The 21,840-nt window shown below is 46.8% G+C and overlaps 1 long non-coding RNA gene across 1 annotated transcript; it reads left to right on the top strand.

Moving 5' to 3' along the window:
• Positions 1-2,005: 2,005 nt before the first annotated feature.
• On the top strand, positions 2,006-13,224 carry LOC141055080 (uncharacterized). Its single transcript, XR_012221472.1, has 2 exons — positions 2,006-2,051; positions 12,880-13,224. It is a non-coding gene; the product is annotated as an uncharacterized lncRNA (long non-coding RNA).
• The last annotated feature ends 8,616 nt before the right edge of the window (positions 13,225-21,840 follow it).

Here is a 21,840-nt window from a genome sequence, read left to right as displayed (position 1 = left end):
CCCCCCTCCTATCCTGGTATGCATGGTACCCCTCATCCCCCAATCCTGGTAAGCATGGTCCCCTCACCCCCCTATCCTGGTATGCATGGTCCTCTCACTCCCATATACTGATATGCATGGTCCTCTCACCCCCCCCCCCACTATCCTGGTATGCATGGTCCTCTCACCCCCCTTATCCTGGTATGCATGGTCCTCTCACCCCCCTTATCCTGGTATGCATGGTCCTCTCACCCCCCTTATCCTGGTATGCATGGTCCCCTCACCCCCCTTATCCTGGTATGCATGGTCCTCTCACCCCCCTTATCCTGATATGCATGGTCCCTTCACCCCCCCAATCCTGGTATGCATGCTACCCCTCACCCCCCAATCCTGGTATGAATGGTCCTATATATGTATATAGGTGGGCACCACGGAAAATATGACATGAATATGATAACTGGGTGCAACACTGTGCCAAGTAGATCAAATGAAAAAAAGGGAGAAAAGAGACACAGGATAACATGCACGCAACAGCAGAATGTCCATGTGAAAAAAGGCTTTTATTGACATGCAATAGCCAGAGAGATCCAAGTGTACAATAAAAACAATTAAAAACCACAAATAAAACAAAAGTGGGCAGGTGGAGAACACATGCAGTATACAAAGGAAGAAATGTTTATATAAATAAGTGTTTCAAAAAAATGCATTCACAACAATGCCCTCTATCACCATATAATATGCATAAATTGTTTAGTATAAACATATGGACAATTTGCAGCAATAAAGTCCGATCAGTCTAATAGTCACTTGTAGGTATGTAAACAATCCAAATGATTACCATACAAGCCCATAGATGAGGGAAGGCAATTGCTGGATCATATGAAAATTACCTAAGCTTACTCACACTGCCCACAGAACCCAATGCGTGTCGCTGCTAGCCTGCAGCTTTGTCAGGGGAAGTAGCCAGGAATGATATCAAGTCCCCTTTAGAGTACAATTGCAATTGTAATCACTACATCGCACGCTGACACCTGAGTGCGGCGTCAGCTGTGTGATGAAGATAACCTGAGTCCAGAATGAGTCATGACGCCTGCGCAGTAGATAGCATTGTATTTCTGGGAGATTGTGAACAAGACCCTAGCAGTTCAAAAGCCAGAGACCAGGAACCAGGAGGTGCCCCACATGTAACAAAGCTACTGCTCTGTAAGCCAGGCAGGGAGGGGGGAGGGTGGTTTTTAACTCTCTCCTCACATAGCCCAGCACCCAAGAATGACATCAGTGCTCCATAACATAAACTTGGAGTTTGGTACTATGAATTATGGCATCATCGATTTTTATGGAATATTTTTTCATCTTTGATATTTTCCCTACTGTTTATATTGGTTACCTGATTGTTGTAATCCATGAAATTGCATTACCCTTTTGATATATTTAAAGGTATATACATCTCTTGCTGATTGTCTGCGTTTTCACCATTTTTAGGATACATTGTTCACATGCTGCAGTTTTTTAGGTGCAGTTTCCATGTCATTAGTGCATTATTATTATTATTATTTTTTTCTTTCTTTTTATTTTTAGTATTTGCATTGATTTTTGTATTACATATGATTCTGAGCATGGACACTGTTGCAAGGTACTGGCGCTCTATTATCACTTTATTTTTCCAGGTTGATAGCATAAGTTTATGTTATGGAGCACTGATGTCATTCTTGGGTGCTGGGCTATGTGAGGAGAGAGTTAAAAACCACCCTCCCCCCTCCCTGCCTGGCTTACAGAGCAGCAGCTTTGTTACATGTGGGGCACCTCCTGGTTCCTGGTCTCTGGCTTTTGAACTGCTAGCGTCTTTTTCACAATCTCTCAGGAATACAATGCTATCTACTGTGCAGGCGTCATGACTCATTCTGGACTCAGGTTATCTTCATCACACAGCTGACGCCGCACTCAGGTGTCAGCATGTGCTGTAGTGATTACAATTGCAATTGTACTATAAAGGGGACTTGATATCATTCTTGGCTACTTCCCCTGACAAAGCTGCAGGTTAGCAGCGACACGCGTTGGGTTCTGTGGGCAGTGTGAGTATGCTTAGGTAATTTTCATGTGATCCAGCAATTGCCTTCCTTCATCTATGGGCTTGCATGGTAATCATTTGGATTGTTTACATACCTACAAGTGACTATTAGACTGATCGGACTTTATTTCTGCAAATTGTCCATCTGTTTATACTAAACAATTTATGCATATTATATGGTGATAGAGGGCATTGTTGTGAATGCATTTTTTTGAAACACTTATTTATATAAACATTTCTTCCTTTGTATACTGCATGTGTTCTCCACCTACCCACTTTTGTTTCATTTGTGGTTTTTAATTGTTTTTATTGTACACTTGGATCTCTCTGGCTATTGCATGTCAATAAAAGCCTTTTTTCACATGGACATTCTGCTGTTGCGTGCATGTTATCCTGTGTCTCTTTTCTCTCTTTTTCTTCATTGGTATGAATGGTCCTCTCACCCCCCCCCTTTTCTGGTATGCATGGTCCTCTCACCCCCCCTTTCCAGATATGCATGATCCTCTTGTGGGAGAGAGGGTCCCCCGTCGAGTGTCCGGGTTGGAACCAAGGGGACCGTTACCTGGGTTCTGGGGGAAGCTGTTTCCGGGGGACAGAGTTCGGGGACGGACCGTTGTGACAGACACATGGGCTGGGGGAGGGACCAGTATAGCGATGAGTCAGCAGAACGAGACAGAGCAGGAGATCGTGGGAGCGATTGAGAGCCAGAGCGACTCACCAGAGCCAGGAAGGAGGCCAGAGACAGGAGAGATACTCCCCCAGGACAGTGGGACGGTGCCGAGATGACCATCCAAGAACCGCTGCCCCGCGTCGACCAGCTGCCGCCGCCACCTTCTTCGCGGCTGCGGCCTGCCTGTGGTCATTCGTGGCCGTTGCCGCCCCGCGCCGGCGGCGGCCTGCCTGCGGTCACCAGCGGCCGTTGCCACCTCGCTCCTGCCCGTGGCTGCGGCCTGCCCGTGGACACCAGCGGCCGCTGCCGTCTCACTCCAACCCGTGGCTGCGGCCTGTCTCCCGCTGCCCGCAGCCGCTCTACCCTCACCCATGGTCGCGGCAAGCCCAGTGCCGTCGGCGGCCACCACTGTCCCGCTCTGGTCTGCAGCAGGGGCCAAGCCTCTGCTTGCTGCGGATTCCCCATCGCAGCTGTTAGCTGTGCAGGTGGCCTGTCCTTCGCCACCCCACATCGCTGCCGCTTGCCCCAGCCCTGGGGCTGCAGCCCATCCGTCCAAGGACTCCGCCAGGGCCTGTGAGGTTCCAGTGTCATCAGAGCGCCGGAGCGCTTGAAGACTCCGTCAACGCCTCAGCAACTGGGCCCAGCGACTACTACGTCGAAAGACCACCAACCCGAACGGCGAGGGACGTCTGGACGGCTAAGTTGACTATATAATTAAGGACCCGTAGTCGGCCATACCGCGGCCTTATAGTGACCGGCTATTGCCGGACGTAGTCGTGTTCTACCCGTTTGTGTTTGCTTGTTTAGAGCCCCTGCGAGGGCAATCCGTGTTACCCCTTTTTGTTGATCAGGCCGTGACTGAGTAAAGTTCCCTCTAGTCCTATAAACGTTATTATAGAAAGCACCAAATTGTCTCGCGACTCGTCACTGCATTCTGCGTACCTGCAAATACCACATTTGGCATAGTCGGCAGGATGCATTCTCCGAGCGTGAACAGCGAGGGCCCCCAGCCCAGCATTTCTTTGGGGGCTATGCTAAGCAATCTACCCAGGTTCTCCGGCAGCAATACTATGCTGTGGAATTGGACGGAGCGAATGCGTGCGTTATTCAGGATGCATCCACTTACCCCTGACCTAGAAGCAGCAGTGACCCTGGTGGCGTTGGACGGGGAGGCCCGGAATACCGTAATGTTGAGGCCCCGGGGGCAGCGAAACACCATCGTCAGGGTGTTGCAAATCTTAGAAGAGACCTATGGGGACCCGACCGATGTGGGGGAACTGAGAACCCAGATGTTTGGACACATGCAGAAAGAGGGGGAAACCGTGACCCAGTATATGAATGTTTTGCAGGAACTGTTTTTAGCTATTAAAAGGAAGGATGGGGAGCGTGGACGTAACATTACGTGACCTGTTAGTGACCGGGTTACGAGACACCCTGACAAGACAGGCTTTGCGAGAGCGGGTGCGAGTGGACCCACATCTGAACAGGACCAAGAGGTGACTGTCTCCGTGGGGATGGCTCGGAGTATCGAAGCATCCGTAAGCGCCCTGAGCGAACCCCACTGGGTACAAGAGGTGAAGCAAGAGATACAGAGTATTAAAGGTAAACTGGCCAAAGCCAAGAAAGCGGCCACAAGGAGTCGGCCAGGGCCGGGTAAAAGAGGCATGAACCATCGCGGCCTCCACATTGTGGAGAATTGGGACGCTCCGCCCGAGAGTGCCCACAGTCCAGGGGAAACTCGCCCCACTTGCCAAGAAGAGCAGAGGACCCTGGGCCGTGGAGACGCCGCCTGGAGCTGGAGCCCATCACATGGGGTGGAGGAAGTCACGAAGACCTGGTCGCGTGGTGCCCAGTGGTATGGGCAGAGATCGAAGGCCGTGCCGTGCGATGCCTAGTGGATACGGGATCGCAGGTTGCGACTATGCCAGAGACTTATTTTCGGCAGCATTTTCCCAAAACAGTGAGACCTCAGTGGGGGACAGTGATAAAGTTGGTAGCCGCCAACCTGCTACCAGTTCCTGTCATCGAAGTAGCCTGGATGCAGATTTTGATAAGCGGGAAATCACTCGGCCGCCGGGAGTGGTCCTGACCCAGGGAGACACAAACAGCAAACATCCGGTTATTCTGGGTATGAACATACTACGAGAGTTCGGCAACCTCCTCCTCAAGGAACCCACACAAGAAACTCTGAGCCACTGGGGTTCTCGCACGGCCCAAGGGCAGGTCTTCCAGCGGTTGGTGCGGGAGGCATCCTGCCGACTACGCCAAATGTGATATTTGCAGGTACGCAGGATGCAGTGAAGAGTCGCGAGACAATTTGGTGCTTTCTATAATAATGTTTATTAGGACTAGAGGGAACTTTCCTCAGTCTCGGTCTGATCAACAAAAAGGGATAACACAGATTGCCCTCGCAGGGGCTCGAAACAAGCAAACACAAATGGGTAGAACACGACTACGTCCGGCAATAGCCGGTCACTATAGGGCCGCAGTATGGCCGACTACGGGTCCTTAATTATATAGTCAACTTAGCCGTCCAGACGTCCCTCGCCGTTCGGTCCCCTCACCCCCCCTTATCCTGGTATGCGTGGTCCCCTCACCCCCTTATCCTGGTATGCGTGGTCCCCTCATCCCCCCCCCCTTTCCTGATATGCATGGTCCTCTCACCCCCCATTCCTGGTATGCATGGTTCCCTCACCCCCCTTTCCTGGTATGCATGGTCCCCCTCACCCCTAGTAAACTACACACATGCAAAAAAAAAAACACCTTTCTTTCCTGTGTTCCAGCGCTGTCACGTTCTGCTGGAGGCCGAGGGAGGAGTCTGGCGCCGGAGTACGCGCATGCCCATAGCCCTGTTATGGTGCCATATTGCTGAAGACACACTGCAAATGTGTCTTCAGTAAAATGGCACTGGATCGCGCTATGCACATGCCCGATTCAGGCCGCACTCCTGGGCTGGTCTACGGCCAAAGAGAAGCGCCACGGCAACGCTCCTCCCGCTCACGTAACTATGGTACCGGAAATAGTGATATTGTCAGGATCTGTCAGTGCCGGCGTGCAGCCTCCGGTGAGCAGGGACTCACCCACACTGTAGGGGGCCCGGGGTCAGGTACAGCCGGAAAGTACAGATACACAGGACCTGTGGATGCTGAAGTTTAGAAAGCAGTCACAGGACCTACGGTCCTGTGACTGCAAGGGGGCAGGGCTTAGCCTCCTGCTTTCAGAGATGGCAGGACACTATACAGAAATACTCAGTCAGGCAAAACGGAGGTCATACACAGAGATAGCAGTAAAGTACCAGGGGTGAGACAGAACGGATAGTCAGGGCCAAGCAGAAGTCAAAACCAAACAGACATAGAAGGTACCAAGCAGAATCCAAAGCAATATCCAGAGAACAGACTGAGTCGTACACAGAGAATCAAGCAACCAGACCACAGCACAAACACACTCAGGGGTTACCACACAATGCCAAGGGCGAAAGTATAACTGATGGGGATGGGAGCATCCTGAGGCTATAAGAAGCCTCTCCCAGAACCAGGGAGAGGCCACAATCATAGCCCCAGGAGTGCAGGTAAGCCTGCACTGGGATGACAACCTTTAACCCCAGAAATGCCAGTTATCAGCACTGGTTCCAGATATTAATCCCACGTGTGCGAGTCAAACCCGCACTGAGATCATGACAGATATGCAGTGAGTACGCGTCCCGCCATTTTTGGCGCCATACACACTCCTCACCGCTGAATTCCTCATTCGGTCTGCAGCCAGACTGCGCAGGCGCAGTCTATAGAAGCTTCAGGCAGAGTGACGCTTAGCCCATTATAATATATATATACAGTATATATATATATATATAAATAGCTTTATCGCCACAGAAGGAGAGGGGCCCAGACACATTTCTTGCACAGGGGACCCAAGTTGTTAGTGTCCGCCCCTGCTGTAAGTGGTTTATACCTTGTGGGAATAAAAGGACCAGAAATTGGAAAAACCCAATGTGGCTAAACAAAGAAGTAAGAGGGGCAATTAACAGTAAAAAGAAAGCATTTAAACTACTAAAGTAGGATGGCACCATTGAAACTAATTTGTTTTTTAGGTAAAGTATTTTTCTCCCTATAGTTTTTTAAAGCTCTCAAAAAGGAAACAGAGAAAGACTATTGCTAAGGAGAGTAAAACTAATCCAAAACTGTTCTTCAGCTATATCAATGGTAAAAGACTCATAAGTGAAAGTGTAGGCCTCTTAAAAAAATTTTGAGGAAAGAATGGTTGTAGACGATGAGGAAAAAGCTAATATACTGTTTTAAACACCTTCTTCTCCATGGTATTCACGGTGGAAAATGAAATGCTAGGTGAAATGCCTAGAGGCAAAGAAAACCTTATATTAAGAGTCTAATCTAACCCAAGAAGAGGTGCGAAACCACAAAATAAAATTAAAACAGATAACCACGAGTACTAAGAGAACTAAGTAATGTAATAAACAAGCCATTTTTTCTTATATTTAGGGATTCTATAGCGACGGGATCTGCTCCACAGGACTGGCGCATAACAAATGTGGTACCAATATTCAAAAAGGGCTCTAAAAGTGTACCTGAAAATTATAGGACAGTAAAGCCCCCATTACACATAACGATGTCCCAACGATCCGACATGATGGGATCGCTGGGACATCGTTAGGCTGATCGCTGGTGGGCTGTCACATAGAAACCAGCATCCAGCTTCGCTGGTCCTGATCGCTGGGGCGCTGTCTAAGGTAAACGTCGGGTATCCAGGAGCCGCGGCTCCTGGATACCCGATGTTTACCTTGGAAACCGGCGTACACGCTGGTTTCCAAGGTAAACAACGGGTATCCAGGAGCCACGGCTCCTGGATACCCGATGTTTACATTAGAAACTAGCGTCACTGATCGCTCGTCTCTCGCTGCCACACACAGTGATGCGCGCTGGCCAGCAGGAGACCAGCGATCAAAAAACGGGCCTGGCCGATGCTGCTCGATCAGCGCTAACTGGCAGGAGGGCCAGTCGCTGATCCCCATCACACACAGCGATCTCGCTGATGTGTCACAAAATCAGCGATCTCGCTAGCGAGATCGCTGTATGTGACGGGGCCTTAAGTCTCACCTCTATTGTTGGTAAAATATTTGAAGGGTTACTGAGGGATGTTATTCTGAATTATCTGAATAAAAATAACTGTTTAACTCCATATCAGCATGGGTTTATGAGGAATCGCTCCTGTTAAACTAATCTAATGAGTTTTTATGAAGAGGTAAGCTATAGACTGGACCAAGGTGAGTCATTGGACGTGGTATATCTTGATTTTTCCAAAGCGTTTGATACCGTGCCACACAAGAGGTTGGTACACAAAATGAGAATGCTGAGCCTGGGGGAAAATGTGTGTAAATGGGTAAGTAACTGGCTTAGTAATACATACCATTTATAACCAGCCTCTGCTTTCTAACTGGGTCACTGCGACCAGTGGGGTACCGCAGGGGTCGGTGTTGGGACCTATTCTCTTCAACATATTTATTTGCGCTTTATAAAGATTATTATTATTATTAGCGATCTGTTAGAAGGTTTAAAAAGTAAAATATCGATATTTGCAGATGATGCAAAACTATGTAAAGCAGTCAATGCAAGAGAAGATAGTATTCTGCTACAGATGGATATGGATAAGTTGGAAACTTGAGCTGAAAGGTGTTAGATGCGGTTTAACAACGATAAATGTAAGGTTCTACACATGGGAAGAAGAAGAAATCAGCATCATCATTCCACACTGAATGGGAAAATCTGACATGGAGAAGGACTTGGGGATCCTAGTTCATGATAAACTTACCTGGAGCAGCCAGTGCCAGGCAGCGGCTGCCAAGGCAAACAGGATCATGGGGTGCATTAAAAGAGGTCTGGATACACAGGATGAGAGCATTATACTGCCTCTGTACAAATCCCTGGTTAGACCGCACCTAGAGTACTATGTACAGTTTTGGGCACTGGTGCTCAGGAAGGATATCATGGAACTAGAGTGAGTACAAAGGAGGGCAACAAAATTAATAAAGGGGATGGGGGGAACTGCAATACCCAGAGAGATTAGCAAAATTAGGATAATTTAGTCTAGAAAAAAGCCCACTGAGGGGCGATCTAAGAACCATGTATAAATAAATAAGGGGACAATACAAAGATCTTTCCGAGGATTTGTTTATACCAAGGAATGTGATGGTCACAAGGGGGCATTCTCTGCGCCTGGAGGAGAAAAGGTTTTTCCACCAACATAGAAGAGGATTCTTTACTGTTAGGGCAGTTAGAATCTGGAATTCCTTGCCTGAGGGAGTGGTGATTGTGAACTCAGTCGCGGGGTTCAAGAGAGGCCTGGATGTCTTCCTGGAACAGAACAATATTGTATCTTACAGTGATTAAATCCCCAGATCTATGTCCTTCCACAAATCTATTCTGATGGAATATAGGCTGAACTGGATTGACAAATGTCTTTTTTTGGCCTTGCTAACTATGTTACTATGTTATTATGTAGTTATCACAATATTCTATGATCTATGCCTTTTCTTGTGATATATACATCTTACTCGAGTACGAACAAAAACTCCTGGCCTAAGTGTACATATGTAATGCCGCTGTGTTTGTACTCTGTTTACCTGGTGTTACTCTGCATATCTCTGCTTTAACTCTTCGCTCCTTTCCCTCTAATGAGCTGAAATGCTGTTGTCAGTTACCTGTGTGGATGCTGTTCAGTTCCTAGCTCCGCTGCGTAGCCATACATGCGTGAGTGGCTCCACTGCGCTGCATGACCACCCACTTGTGCAGTCCCTGGCTGCCACTGTGGAAAGCTATCCGTGGGTTGCAAGGTCCTCTGCAGTTGTGCATGACTTACCACATATGTTCAGGCTTGCAGCCGCTGCCAGGTGTCCTTTGCTATGCTGATTTGGGTCTGGCTGTGCTTAGGTGCTTAGGGTGCGCGTGGTTACACCTCCCCTGCATTTATGAGGAATGGGTGTGTGCTAGAATTGCTGCTCCAGCCTATCTCTGTGAAGTAGCTCCTATATAATGTTCCCTTGCCCTGGGGGGCATTGCCAGAGCTTCGCATCAAGTTTCTGAGTCTTGTTATATCTGTATGGTGTTCAGCACCTGACCTGTCTGCATGCAGTTCTAGGTGAGCTGATGCCTGCCTTCCGCCTGCTCTGAGGGCAGAGTACCCAGATCCGTTTCTGTTATCAGCTTTGGGACAGCTGATGTCTGAGTTCCTGGACTTTTCCTGTTTATGTGTTGGTACCAAAGTCCTAGTCCTGATTCCTGCTGTATTATGTTCCTGAAGTCCTTCCTGCTGTCTTGAACCCTGTGCCCAGTGACTGTGACTCTTTGCTAACTGACTTCCTGTGATGTAACCTGGGTTCATCTTGGAAGTAGGAGCCCCGTGTGTCTGCTGAGTTTCTGCTACTCTGTACTCAGCTTGTTATTCGGTGCAGTCCTCGGCTGGCTCCAGTCCAACCCGGCGGGGCTTGCACCAGACTTCTTGAGTTCCTTTTTAGCCTCTGCCAGATGTCCGGAGCCTGATGACCATGGCCTTTTGTCTGGAGCCTGATGACCACGGCCTCATGTCCTGTGTCTGATGACCACTTCCAGATGTCCGGTGCCTGACGTCCTCCGCCAGATGTCTGGATCATATCCTTCCCTACCCGATGCCCAGAGACAGCCGATTGCTGCCAGATGTCCGGAGCCTGATGACTGCGGCCTCTTGTCTGGAGCCTGATGTCTGCAGCCTGATGTCTGGAGCCTGCCAATTGCTGCCAGATGTCCGGAGTCCGATTCCAGTGTTCTGATGTTCTATCTGAGATCCGAGTCCTGATGTCTGCCTGGTGCCCTGATGTCCAGATGTCCTGTCTGAGACCTGATGTCCGCATGGTGCCTTGATGTCCTGATATCCGCCTGGTGCCCTGATGTCCTACCTGAGTCCTTATGACCTGATGTCCTACCTGAGTCCTGATGTCTCGTCTGTGTCCAGATGTCCTGCTTGAGTCCGGATGTCTGTCCATGTTCTGATGTCCAATCCGTGTTCTGAAGTCCAGTTCATGTTCCGATGGCCCGCCTGTGTCCAGATGTCCTGCCTGAGTCCGGATGTCTGTCCATGTTCCTATGTCCAGCCTGTGTCCAGATGTCCAGTCCGTGGTTCTGGTGGTCCAAGTTGGGCTCTTGATCCGGTCCAGGAGTTTTCAGCTCAGTTCCCAGGTGACAGTCCCGCCAGTGAGTACTGGACCTGACCAGCTGATGCCCGGTGCTGTAGTGCCAACATTCCTGGACCTGTGCTATCAGTGTCTTGCATATGTCCTGATGTTCTGCCTGTTCTCTCGGGTCTACTCGTGATGGTTCCTGCCATTGTCTGAAGGCTGCCTGAGGTCAGTGTCTGATGTTAAGTAAAAAAAGTGTAGTCAGCTTACCCGTCTGCAAAGCAATCCCCAAGCCTGCCAATGCCCAGCACGGACTGTGGTGAGCATCCACATGAATTAGAAGCAAGAGGAAGAAAAAAAAATTGATCCAGCTGGAGACGGAGGCGGCTGCAATTAACAAAGCTTTATTGGACAACTTAAAAATATGTTGGCTCTGAAAATTTTTTTTTTTTTTATTCATAGATTATATCAGTGACAATGAATATCATCTGAAATTTACTTATTCTTTTCAGAAAAAAAAATACTAATTTTTTGGATCTGAATCTCAGAGGTAATGTATCTAAACATACCGTTGAGATCACTCCCTATAGAAAGCCAACCTCAAGTAATTCTATTCTTAGGGCCAACTCTTGCCATCCAAAACATGTCTTAAAAAATATTCCATATGGTGAGCTTATTAGGATAAGACGTAATTGTTGTGAAAATGATGCATTTTTGGTAGAAACAGAGAAAACTTGTGAGCGACTTTCACAAAGAGGATATCCTAAATGGAATTTAGGTAATGCACGTGAAAGAATTCTACAGACAGATCGTAAAAATGTATTAACAACCAAAAAAGGTAGATTTATTCAGAATAATTCACATAAAAATAAAAAGAACTATAATAATAATGTAGTATTCAGTACTCCTTATAGCTTGCAATATGGACAAATTGTAGATATCATTAAAAAAACATTTACCAATGCTGAAACAAGATGACAGATTGAAACAAATATTAATGCATAGTGACATCAAGTTTGTAGCAAAACGAGCTCCTACCTTGGGTTCGATCCTGTCTCCAAGCTTATTCCTCAGCTCTCCTCGGGATACTAATAGAGCTACTTGGCTGGACGCCACAGGATTTTTTAGATGTGGAGCTAACCGTTGCAAAACATGCAATTATGTTTATAAAACAAATACATTTTTGTCTTCATATAATCAAAAGCAATTTGACATACATGATTACATTAATTGCAACACTGAGAATGTGGTGTATCTTATAGAATGTACTGCATGCAAAGTTCAGTATGTCGGCTGCACTACTTGTCCGCTGAAGGTGCGGATCAGGAGACATTTATCAGACGCTGTAAATTCTCAAGCCCTGTCCGCCTCAGCTGTGTCAAGACATTTTTACAATGTGCACAAAGGCAATTTAAGTAGTTTTAGATTTTGTGGAATTGAAAAGGTTTACAAACCTCCTAGAGGAGGTAATTTACAACAGAAATTATTTAACCGTGAAACATACTGGATGTTTATGCTTGACAGCCGTATTCCCCGTGGTCTCAATGCCAGACAAGATTTAATAAAATTATACTGAACACTGTTCATGCAGTATCTTATAAGGAAATGTTTTATCCTAATTCACTGTTATCCATGATGATTCTTGACCAAGTAATATTTGGGGTTTTGTTTTGTTTTGTTTTTTTCTCAATTTGTATATGCTTTTTTGTATTTTTAATTGTCTGTCCAATCAATGTCATGTGCACTCATATATATATATATATATATATATATATATATATATATATATATATATATATATATATATAGCTTCTCAATGTATTAGCAGGTAGATCATGACTAAGACTATTTTTTAGTTGAAACGCGTTGATCCTCCTCACTGGTGTGCTTGGTGTTTGCTATAAGAAATTTTTTAGAACCAACATATTTTTAAATTGTCCAAAAAAGCTTTAATTGCAGCCGCCTCCGTCTCCAGCTGGATCAATTTTTTTTTTCTTCCTCTAGTGTCTGATGTTCTCCTGCTGTGCCTGTGCTATGCCAAAGGCCTGAGAGAGAGGCCATCCTAGTATGCCCGTGCCAGATAACCCTGGACTGCGTCAACCCGTGATGACCTCTTGTCAAGGTCTGAAGCCAGTCTGAGGTCAGTGTCTGATGTTCTCCTGCTGTGCCTGTGGACTGAGAGAGAGGCCATCCTAGTATGCCCATGCCAGACAACCCTGGACTGCGTCAACCCCTGATGACCTCTTGCTTCACCTGTCAACCTGAGATGTGCTTCCTTCGTGATGTGCATAATCTGGAACCTGGTGTTTTGATGTCATTTGCTTTAAGTAAACTTTATGTTTCTTCATACCTGAAGTTGTGTGGTGTCTTTTAGTCCTGCATATGGCCATCTTGTCCACAAGCTCAGCTGCCACAGACCCCGGTCGCTACCCTTCCCTAGTCCAGGTAGGCCCGTGTCCCTCCTTTGGTCCAGTGTGTCCACATTCCACGATCACCTGGGACGCATACCCCGTCGTCGCTATGGTTCAATGACATGGGAGCGTTGGCTGGGTAAGCCAAGCTGTGCCCGCGATCGTATCAACGTATATTTCCTTCATGTGCATGCTCTGGTTTTCCATGTCAAATGCCTTATGTTTATATACATGCCAGCCCTTGTCTTGATCACTGCTTGTTGAGACCTGCATACACAATACTTTCCGTACCACTGTATATTCCGTCAGCGCAAGGTGTTAGCCCACAATAAAGTATTAAGATCGCTTTAAATTTTTCACTCTTTGTTTCTTTGCAGACAGTTGGTAAATTCTAAAAAGTTCATTTTTTTTCTCACCCCATCTTGACTGAAGAAAAAACAGAAATGTAAAAATTTTTGCAAATTTATTGGGAAAGAAAAACTGAAGTATCACATGGTCATAAGTATTCAAACCCTTTTCTCAGTATTGAATAGAAGCACCCTTTGAGCTAGTACAGCCATGAGTCTTCTTGGAATGATGCAACAAGTTTTTCACACCTGGATTTGGGGATCCTCTGCCATTCTTCCTTGCATATCCTCTCCAGTTCTGACAGGTTGGATGGTGAATATTGGTGGACAGCCATTTTCAGGTCACTCCAGAGATGCTCAATTGGGTTTAGGTCAGGGCTCTGGCTGGGCCAGTCAAGAATGGTCAAAGCCACTCCTTTGTTATTTTAGCTGTGTGCTTAGGGTCATTGTTTTGTTGGAAGGGGTGTAAGGAGGTGAGACAAGACTGAGAGGTGAGACAAGACTGAGACTCAGCGGTGTGCGGTGCCCTTTAAGGCCGGAACTATCGGGGCTCTCACCACTGCTAGCAAGGGAAACTTCCTCTGAGAGGGAGAGACCATCTGGTTAGACAACAGGGGGCACAGGGTATTTAAGAGGGCCTGCACGCGGGAACGGGTCAGACTTGGCGGGAAGGTAACAGGAGACAGTTGACTCCCTCTCCACAGCTCCTACTGACGACTTCTCTGTTCCCAGACCTCCCAAGTGCTGACTCTGAAAATACTCTTTACGCTATTGAATTATCGTCTGCTACTCTACCGCTGACTGCCCCTGTTTTATCCAAGATACCGGAACAACACCTCAAGGACTACTCCGAACGACCGCGGATTGTTGCGGCTAGAACATGTGCTTGCGACCCGTGCCCGGCGCCATTTCTGGGATACTCAAACAAAGGATTGTTTCCACTATCTAGCATACCAAAGACAAAGAGGACTGAATCCTTCGGCATTGTTGTTCAGCAGTGTTATTCGTTTCTTCGTAACGGAGCAAGAGGCTTTGTGCATCGTTTGAGACATCACCGGGAGATATTCCAGCCTTCCCCCTGTCAGCGCTTCAACCAATAAGTGTTACGTTTATCTTGTATAACCTTTTGCCATTGCCTTTACCTCCCTGCGAGGAGTTTTAGTCTGTGTTCACACGTGGCTTTTTTTTGCGTTTTCGCTGTGGTTTTTAACACGAGTTTTTGTCGCGAAAACGCAAAAAAAAGCATCCCATGCATTCCTGTGGGATTCCGCAATACTGTGCTAATGCTGCGGATTTTCTCGCGGCGGAATCGCATCGCAGAAAAATACGCAGCATGCTCATTAATTTTGCGGAATCGCGGGGATTCCGCCCACATAGGAGTGCACTGTTCTGCTTACTTTCTGCATGTGGCTGTGCCCACCATGCGAAAAGTAAGCAGAACATTTGCGAATGGTACCCAGGGAGTGGAGGAGAAGAGACTCTCCTCCAGGCTGAGGGTAACATATCCCTATAAAAAATAGAATAAAAAATTGGGTTATATTCATCTTCTGGCGTCCCGCACAGCCTTCCCGGGCCTCAGCGATGCTCCCGTTCCCAGTAATGCCTTGCGAGACCTTTGATGATGTCGCAGTCTCGCGATACTGTAGCGGTCCCTATTCCTCACGAGATCGCTACAGTAACGCGAGACCGCGATGTCATCAAAGGTCTCGCAAGGCATTACTGGGAAAGGGAGCATCCCTGAGGCCCAGGAAGGCTACACGGGATGCCGGAAGGTGAATATAACCCGATTTTTTTTTTTTTTTTTTTTTTTTTTTTTTTTTTTTTTTTTTCTTTATTATTTTTAACATTAGATCTTTTTACTACTGATGCTGCATAGGCAGCCTCAATAGTAAAAAGTTGGTCATACTCGTCAAACACTATGTTTGACGAATGTGACCAACCTGTCAATCAGTTTTCCAAGTGATGCTCCAGATCGCTTGGGAAACGCTAGCATTCTGCGAGCTAATTTCGCTTGCAAATCGCTAGTTTTTCCTCAGGAAAATCGCGGGAATTTAACCGCTTCACTACCAAGGGTGGTTTGCACGTTAACTCCCGGGCCAATTTTTACAATTCTGACCACTGTCCCTTTATGACTCTGAAACGCTTTTATGGATCCCGGTGATTCTGACATTGTTTTCTCGTGACATATTGTTCTTCATGTTAGTGGTAAAATTTCATTCAAATAACTTGCGTTTATTTATGAAAAAAATGGAAATTTGGTGAAAATTTTTAAAATTCTGCAATTTTCCAACTTGGAATTTATATGCCCTTAATCACAGAGATATGGCACTCAAAAAACTTAATAAATAACATTTCCCACATGTTTACTTTACATCAGCACAATTTGGGAACCAACATTTTTTTTGTTAGGAAGTTATAAGGGTTAAAAGTTGACCAGCGATTTCTCATTTTTGCAACATTTTATTTTTACGGACCACATCACATTTGAAGCCACTTTGAGGGGTCTATATGATAGAAAATACCCAAAAGTGACACCATTCTAAAAACTGCACCCCTTATGGTGCTCAAAACCACATTCAAGAAGTTTATTAACCCTTCAGGTGCGTCACAGGAATTTTTTTGAATATTAAAAATGTTCATTTATTTTACTTTTTTTCACAAAAGAAACTTCAGGTACAATTTCTTTTATTTTACCAAGGGTAACAGGAGAAATTGGACTGCAAAAGTTATTGTGCAGTTTGTCCTGAGTACGCTGTTACCTGATATGTGGGGGGAACCACTGTTTCGGCACATGGCAGAGCTCAGAAGGGAAGGAGCGCCGTTTGACTTTTTCAATGCAAAATTGCCTGGAATTCAGATCGGACGCCATGTCATGGAGAGCCCCTGATGTACCTAAACAGTGGAAATCCCCCACAAGTGACCCCATTTTGGAAACTAGACCCCCCCCAAGGAACTTATCTAGATGTGTGGTGAGCACTTTGAACCCCCCAGTGCTTCACAGAAGTTTATAACGCCCACAACGTGAAAATAAAAAAAATCGTATTTTTTCCACAAACATGATGATTTAGTCCCCAATTTTTGATTGGCTTGCTTTGGTGGGCGTCACAGGGGGTATAAAAGGGCGTGCACGCCGACCGCCATGTTACTCATGCTGATCTCAGAATAGGGAGAGCTGCTGCTGCTGATTTTGTAGAGAGAGCGTTAGGCAGGGAAGAAGACACCAAAAACTGATTCTGCTGCTAGCGATTTTGCCTGTACAACACACCAGTCACTGTGTGTGCAGTGCAAGTGGAGGCTATATTTTGCTGGATCAGTGGTGTTGGTTGTTAGGCTGCCTTCTAAGGCTTCCTGACGGCTGCATTGCTGTTTACCCACTGCTCTGCAAACTGCTTTTTTAAAAGCAATCCCAATTTTTTTTTTTGTCCTGGTGAGGTACTGAGCGTGCATTTTTTCACACCATACAGCTGTGCACCCTCCTCTCTCAGTACCGTGTAACGGCTGTTATCACGGCCACAGTGAAGCTGTGTGTCGCTCTGTAAGGATAAGTCGAGGACATGTTCCGTTCTTACAGACCTGCACCTTCCAGTTTTGTCTAGTTTTCAAACAGTTAAATATATTTGCTGTTTGATCACATTCAAAACTATAGAAAGACAGCGTGTGTCAGTCCGTATACTTAAAAAACACGGAGCTTGACAATTTTACATACACCGGACAGCCGTGTACGTGCACGCTCCTCTCTCAGTACCGTGTAACGGCTGTTATCACGGCCACAGTGAAGCTATCTGTGTGTCGCTCTGTAAGGATAAGTCGAGGACTTGTTCCGTTCTTACAGACCTACACTCTAGGGAGATTCCTATTCTGCCCAATTCTATATACACTTTGTAGTTTGTCATACACAAGCCAATTTCTGCCTGTGACATAGCGCTGTGATATTCAGTGGGCCTCACACAATCCAAAAGTGTCCAGTGTCCACAAGTGTGTGCAGAAATTCAAAATCTCCGTTATCCTCTAGTGACATTTTTCACACCTGCGACATCGAGCCTGTGACATAGCGCTGTGATATTCAGTGGGCCTCACACAATCCAAAAGTGTCCAGTGTCCACAAGTGCGTGCAGAAATTCAAAATCTCCGTTATCCTCTAGTGACATTTTTCACACCTGCGACATCGAGCCTGTGACATAGCGCTGTGATATTCAGTGGGCCTCACACAATCCAAAAGTGTCCAGCGTCCACAAGTGTGTGCAGAAATTCAAAATCTCTGTTATCCTCTAGTGACATTTTTCACACCTGCGACATCGAGCCTGTGACATAGCGCTGTGATATTCAGTGGGCCTCACACAATCCAAAAGTGTCCAGTGTCCACAAGTGTGTGCAGAAATTCAAAATCTCAGTTATCCTCTAGTGACATTTTTCACACCTGCGACATCGAGCCTGTGACATAGCGATGTGATATTCAGTGGGCCTCACACAATCCAAAAGTGTCCAGTGTCCACAAGTGTGTGCTGAAATTCAAAATCTCCATTATCCTTTAGTGACATTTTTCACACCTGCGACATCGAGCCTGTGACATAGCACTGTGATATTCAGTGGGCCTCACACAATCCAAAAGTGTCCAGTGTCCACAAGTGTGTGCAGAAATTCAAAATCTCCCCTGTCCTATAGATACCTTGTACCTTGTTTTACATTACTATATAGTTTGTAGCATTTTGTCTACATTTCTACAAAAATGAGGAAGGCTGGTGGAAGAGGCCATGGAATTGGGCGGGGGTTGGCAGCTGGTAATGATGGTGTTGGTGGTGGATCTGATGGTAGAGGCAAAAGCAAAATAGGACCGAAAGCAGGAGGTGTTGAGCCTGCGTCATCGTCTGGCTCCACAAGGTCTCGAATGCTTAGTTTTCTAGGAGTTGGCAAACCGCTTTTAAAGCCAGAGCTTCAGGAAAAAGTTTTGTCTTACATTGCTAACTCAGCCTCCAGCTCTATCGCCTCCTCTTCTGAAGTTGTAAAAAATAAAAGCACTGAGTCATCATTGGAGGCTCATGTTCATGAACTACACCTTTCCTTGTGTCCTTCACCCCAACCAAGATTGAAGGATGACGCAGGCCATACTACTGATTACTCCATGGAGCTGTTTTCACATACCATGCCTGGATTATCAAGTGAAATGGTGAATTACCCAGGCCAAGATGAATCTGACATGGAGTGCACTGATGCACAGCTACTGATAGATGATTCTGCTGGTACATTCACTCAGAGAACTACATTGTCCTCGCAGTGTACAGAGCCAGATTCTGACCCTGATGAGACTCAGGTGCCCCTTCCCGCACACTATACCACCATACACAGTGACACAGAGGAAGGTGCACATGACATTGAAGAGTAGGTGATGGATGACCCAGTTGTTGACCCAGATTGGCATCCATTGGGGGAAGAGGGTGCTGCTTCCAATAGCTCAGGTGAGGAGGAGGAGCATCCACAGCAGACAAGTTACGTGACAGATCATGATAGCCAGTGAGCACCATGTTTACATCTCTCCCTGTGATAAAAATTGGATTGAGATGAGTAACAGTGATGGAATCAACGGAAGTGCGATACAGCAAGACTTTATTCACAAAAAAATGTTTTCACTGTCTCAACACACAAATTAATTGAGGGTCAGCATCACCTATGAGAATTGTGACGGAGGTTTTTCCCATGAATAATAATTCTTAGATTTCTGCAATCCATAGCCTTTATGTCACTAATTGTATGCATCTCATTTCCTATTGCGGAGAAGCTGGACTGTATTACTGAGACAGAAATATATATGAAGATTTAAAAATAACACCAAAAGTATATAGTTGTGTACGCCTCAAATGCATTTCCTTTTTTCCACATTTTAGATTGCTGTGTAATCCATACTGAGAACACGGAGATTTTACATGTTTAAACTATGCTATATATACCTGCTATCCAGTGATAAAGTACCCTTTCTCAACTTTGTACAATCTGGTCAAATCCATACTGGGCCTGAGAACATCTGAGTCTGCCTCCTGATCTATAGACATATATTTTTAATGTGTAAACTAGGCTACATATATACGTGTTATCCGGTGAAACTGTACCCTTTATCAACTTTCTACAATGTTGTTGAATCCATACTGGGCCTGAGAACGGCTGCCTAGCTGTTAAGCAAGCTACAGCACCTGTGGTTTGGACACGTAATTTTTTCAGGAATGACGGTTAGGCCTAACTCCGGAATTGCGGTTGACCTGAACTTACTGGGAAATCATCGTTCGCGGGGAATAATCTGAATCCCAGATCCCCATCACTAACGGAGTTCAGCAGGTTATCTGCACCTGTAAGCGACAAAAGCTGGTCCTTTCAGTGTAGCGTGCATGCAGCCCCGGTAATGTACTGGAATGCTAGACCTGTTATTGCTCGATCTCACGTGCCACAGCCTCGCGTATCCCTCTAGTAAGCTTGACGCGTACCGCGGGGCCATGCCGGAGTCTTGGTCGTTAATGGAATAAAGCTGAGAAATCGCTAGCACAACTACAAACGGACATACCACACCACACACAGAATCGACAAAGCTTGCAATCTGTCCATCTTTTCTGTAGCTTGTATGGTAGTGGTTTCCCGGGTGCAGTCCAATTAAGCCACCGGCTCCACTCCTGGTGGTGCCCTTTTGGACAATCCTTTAAGGTTCAGCTTTGCAATCATACTGCCCCCGGAAACCAAAAACTTTGCCTTCAGGGACGCTGTTTGGAGGTTCGTGGGAATAACACCGCCCGATCAGCAGTCGGCATATGGGTCGCCCTCCCAGGGCTGTGTGGTACTCGGTACCGGGCCGGTGTCAGTGGGATGTGTCACAGCAGCGGTGACCCGGACGATGGCCCTGGTCGCCCATGTAAATGGCGTGGTATAATGGTAAAGAGTTTATATAGATAGTTTGACGCCACCTGTGGTGTTCGGCAACATAGATGTTAGGCCGACGCTGCATGCAGATCCTCTGGGACTGATGGTGTTGTGCAGCAAAGATGGTGAAGCTCCCTACAGGTGGAGCTGGAGTCCCAGGGAAGTGTAGATGTAGTGATGGGGGAAAGGCACAGGCGGTGTAGGTGCTGGTACCCAGATGTAGCGGTGCTGGAATAACTGTAGGACACCAGAGCGTGCAGTTCCAAAGCTTTACTCACAGTCTGCAGGTTACACAGATGCCTGCCTCCGTGCTGTGTCTTCCGGGTCAGGACCTCTGCCAACCTCCGGGACCAGAATGGAAAGCTCCCTTCCAACACTCCGCCAACATGAACCTTCCTGAACGTCTCCTTTCTAGCACTTGTGGGGGAAGCACTCACAGGACCGTGGTTCACTGAAACGCCCCCTGTCTAAAAGATGTTCCTCAGACTTTACTTGTATGGCAGACAGCTGTAGCCTTTTCCTTCTGCCTTGCACACGTCGATGCTGGGGCCTCTGAGCCTTAGTTGGGTACAGAGCATTTATAGCTGCTACTTCCCCCGGTTTCTGCTGCAGGAACGTCAGTGTCCCTACAAACTCGGAGACCGGAATCCGGACCATGCGCTCCAGCTAGGAGTGAGCCTTAACTCTGTTCATCCTCCAGCTCCCCTTCTCACGTCCACACACTTCCCCTTCCCTGCACAGAGTGCCCTAACTTACCTTCTCCCGACCACAGAGAGCAGCTCCTCAGCAGTCAGGTTCAGAGGTCTCCCTGCTGGCCTGGAGTGGGAAATGTGTTGTGTGTTGGTTTCACTGCTAGAGAGATCCTTCGTTGCTCCCAAGCTTGACAACACACTCCCTAGGAGGAAGGCAATGCCACAGTGGCGACCGTACTCTTGGGGACGCCACAAGTGCACTGAGGCCCAGCCACTGCTGGATGATGCTGCTGGTACATTGACCCAGACCACTACATTCCCCTCGCACTCTACACAGCCAGAGTCTGACCCAGAGGAAACTTAGGTTCCCCTTCCCGCATACTATACCACCTTACACGGTGACAAAGAGGAAGGTGCAGATGAAAGTGCAGGTTCCTTGAGCAGGTGGGGGGGCATACTCATGGGTGATGGCACTGGCACAGGGCACCGCATAGAATTTAAAATGGATATCAGTCATGAGATGTAAAAAGTGAAGTATTTTTCATTGCACTATACTGCTATTTCTCTGCCGTATCGGAGCATCATGAGTTGTGGTATGTGTTAAAGGGGTGCTCTTTG

Source organism: Dendrobates tinctorius, unplaced genomic scaffold, assembly GCF_039654945.1.
Source record: "Dendrobates tinctorius isolate UK_male_01 unplaced genomic scaffold, ASM3965494v1 ptg000184l, whole genome shotgun sequence".
Classification (NCBI taxonomy): Eukaryota; Metazoa; Chordata; class Amphibia; order Anura; family Dendrobatidae; genus Dendrobates; species Dendrobates tinctorius.
Note: the sequence above shows the minus strand (reverse complement) of the source record. Positions and strands in the feature narration are given on the sequence as shown.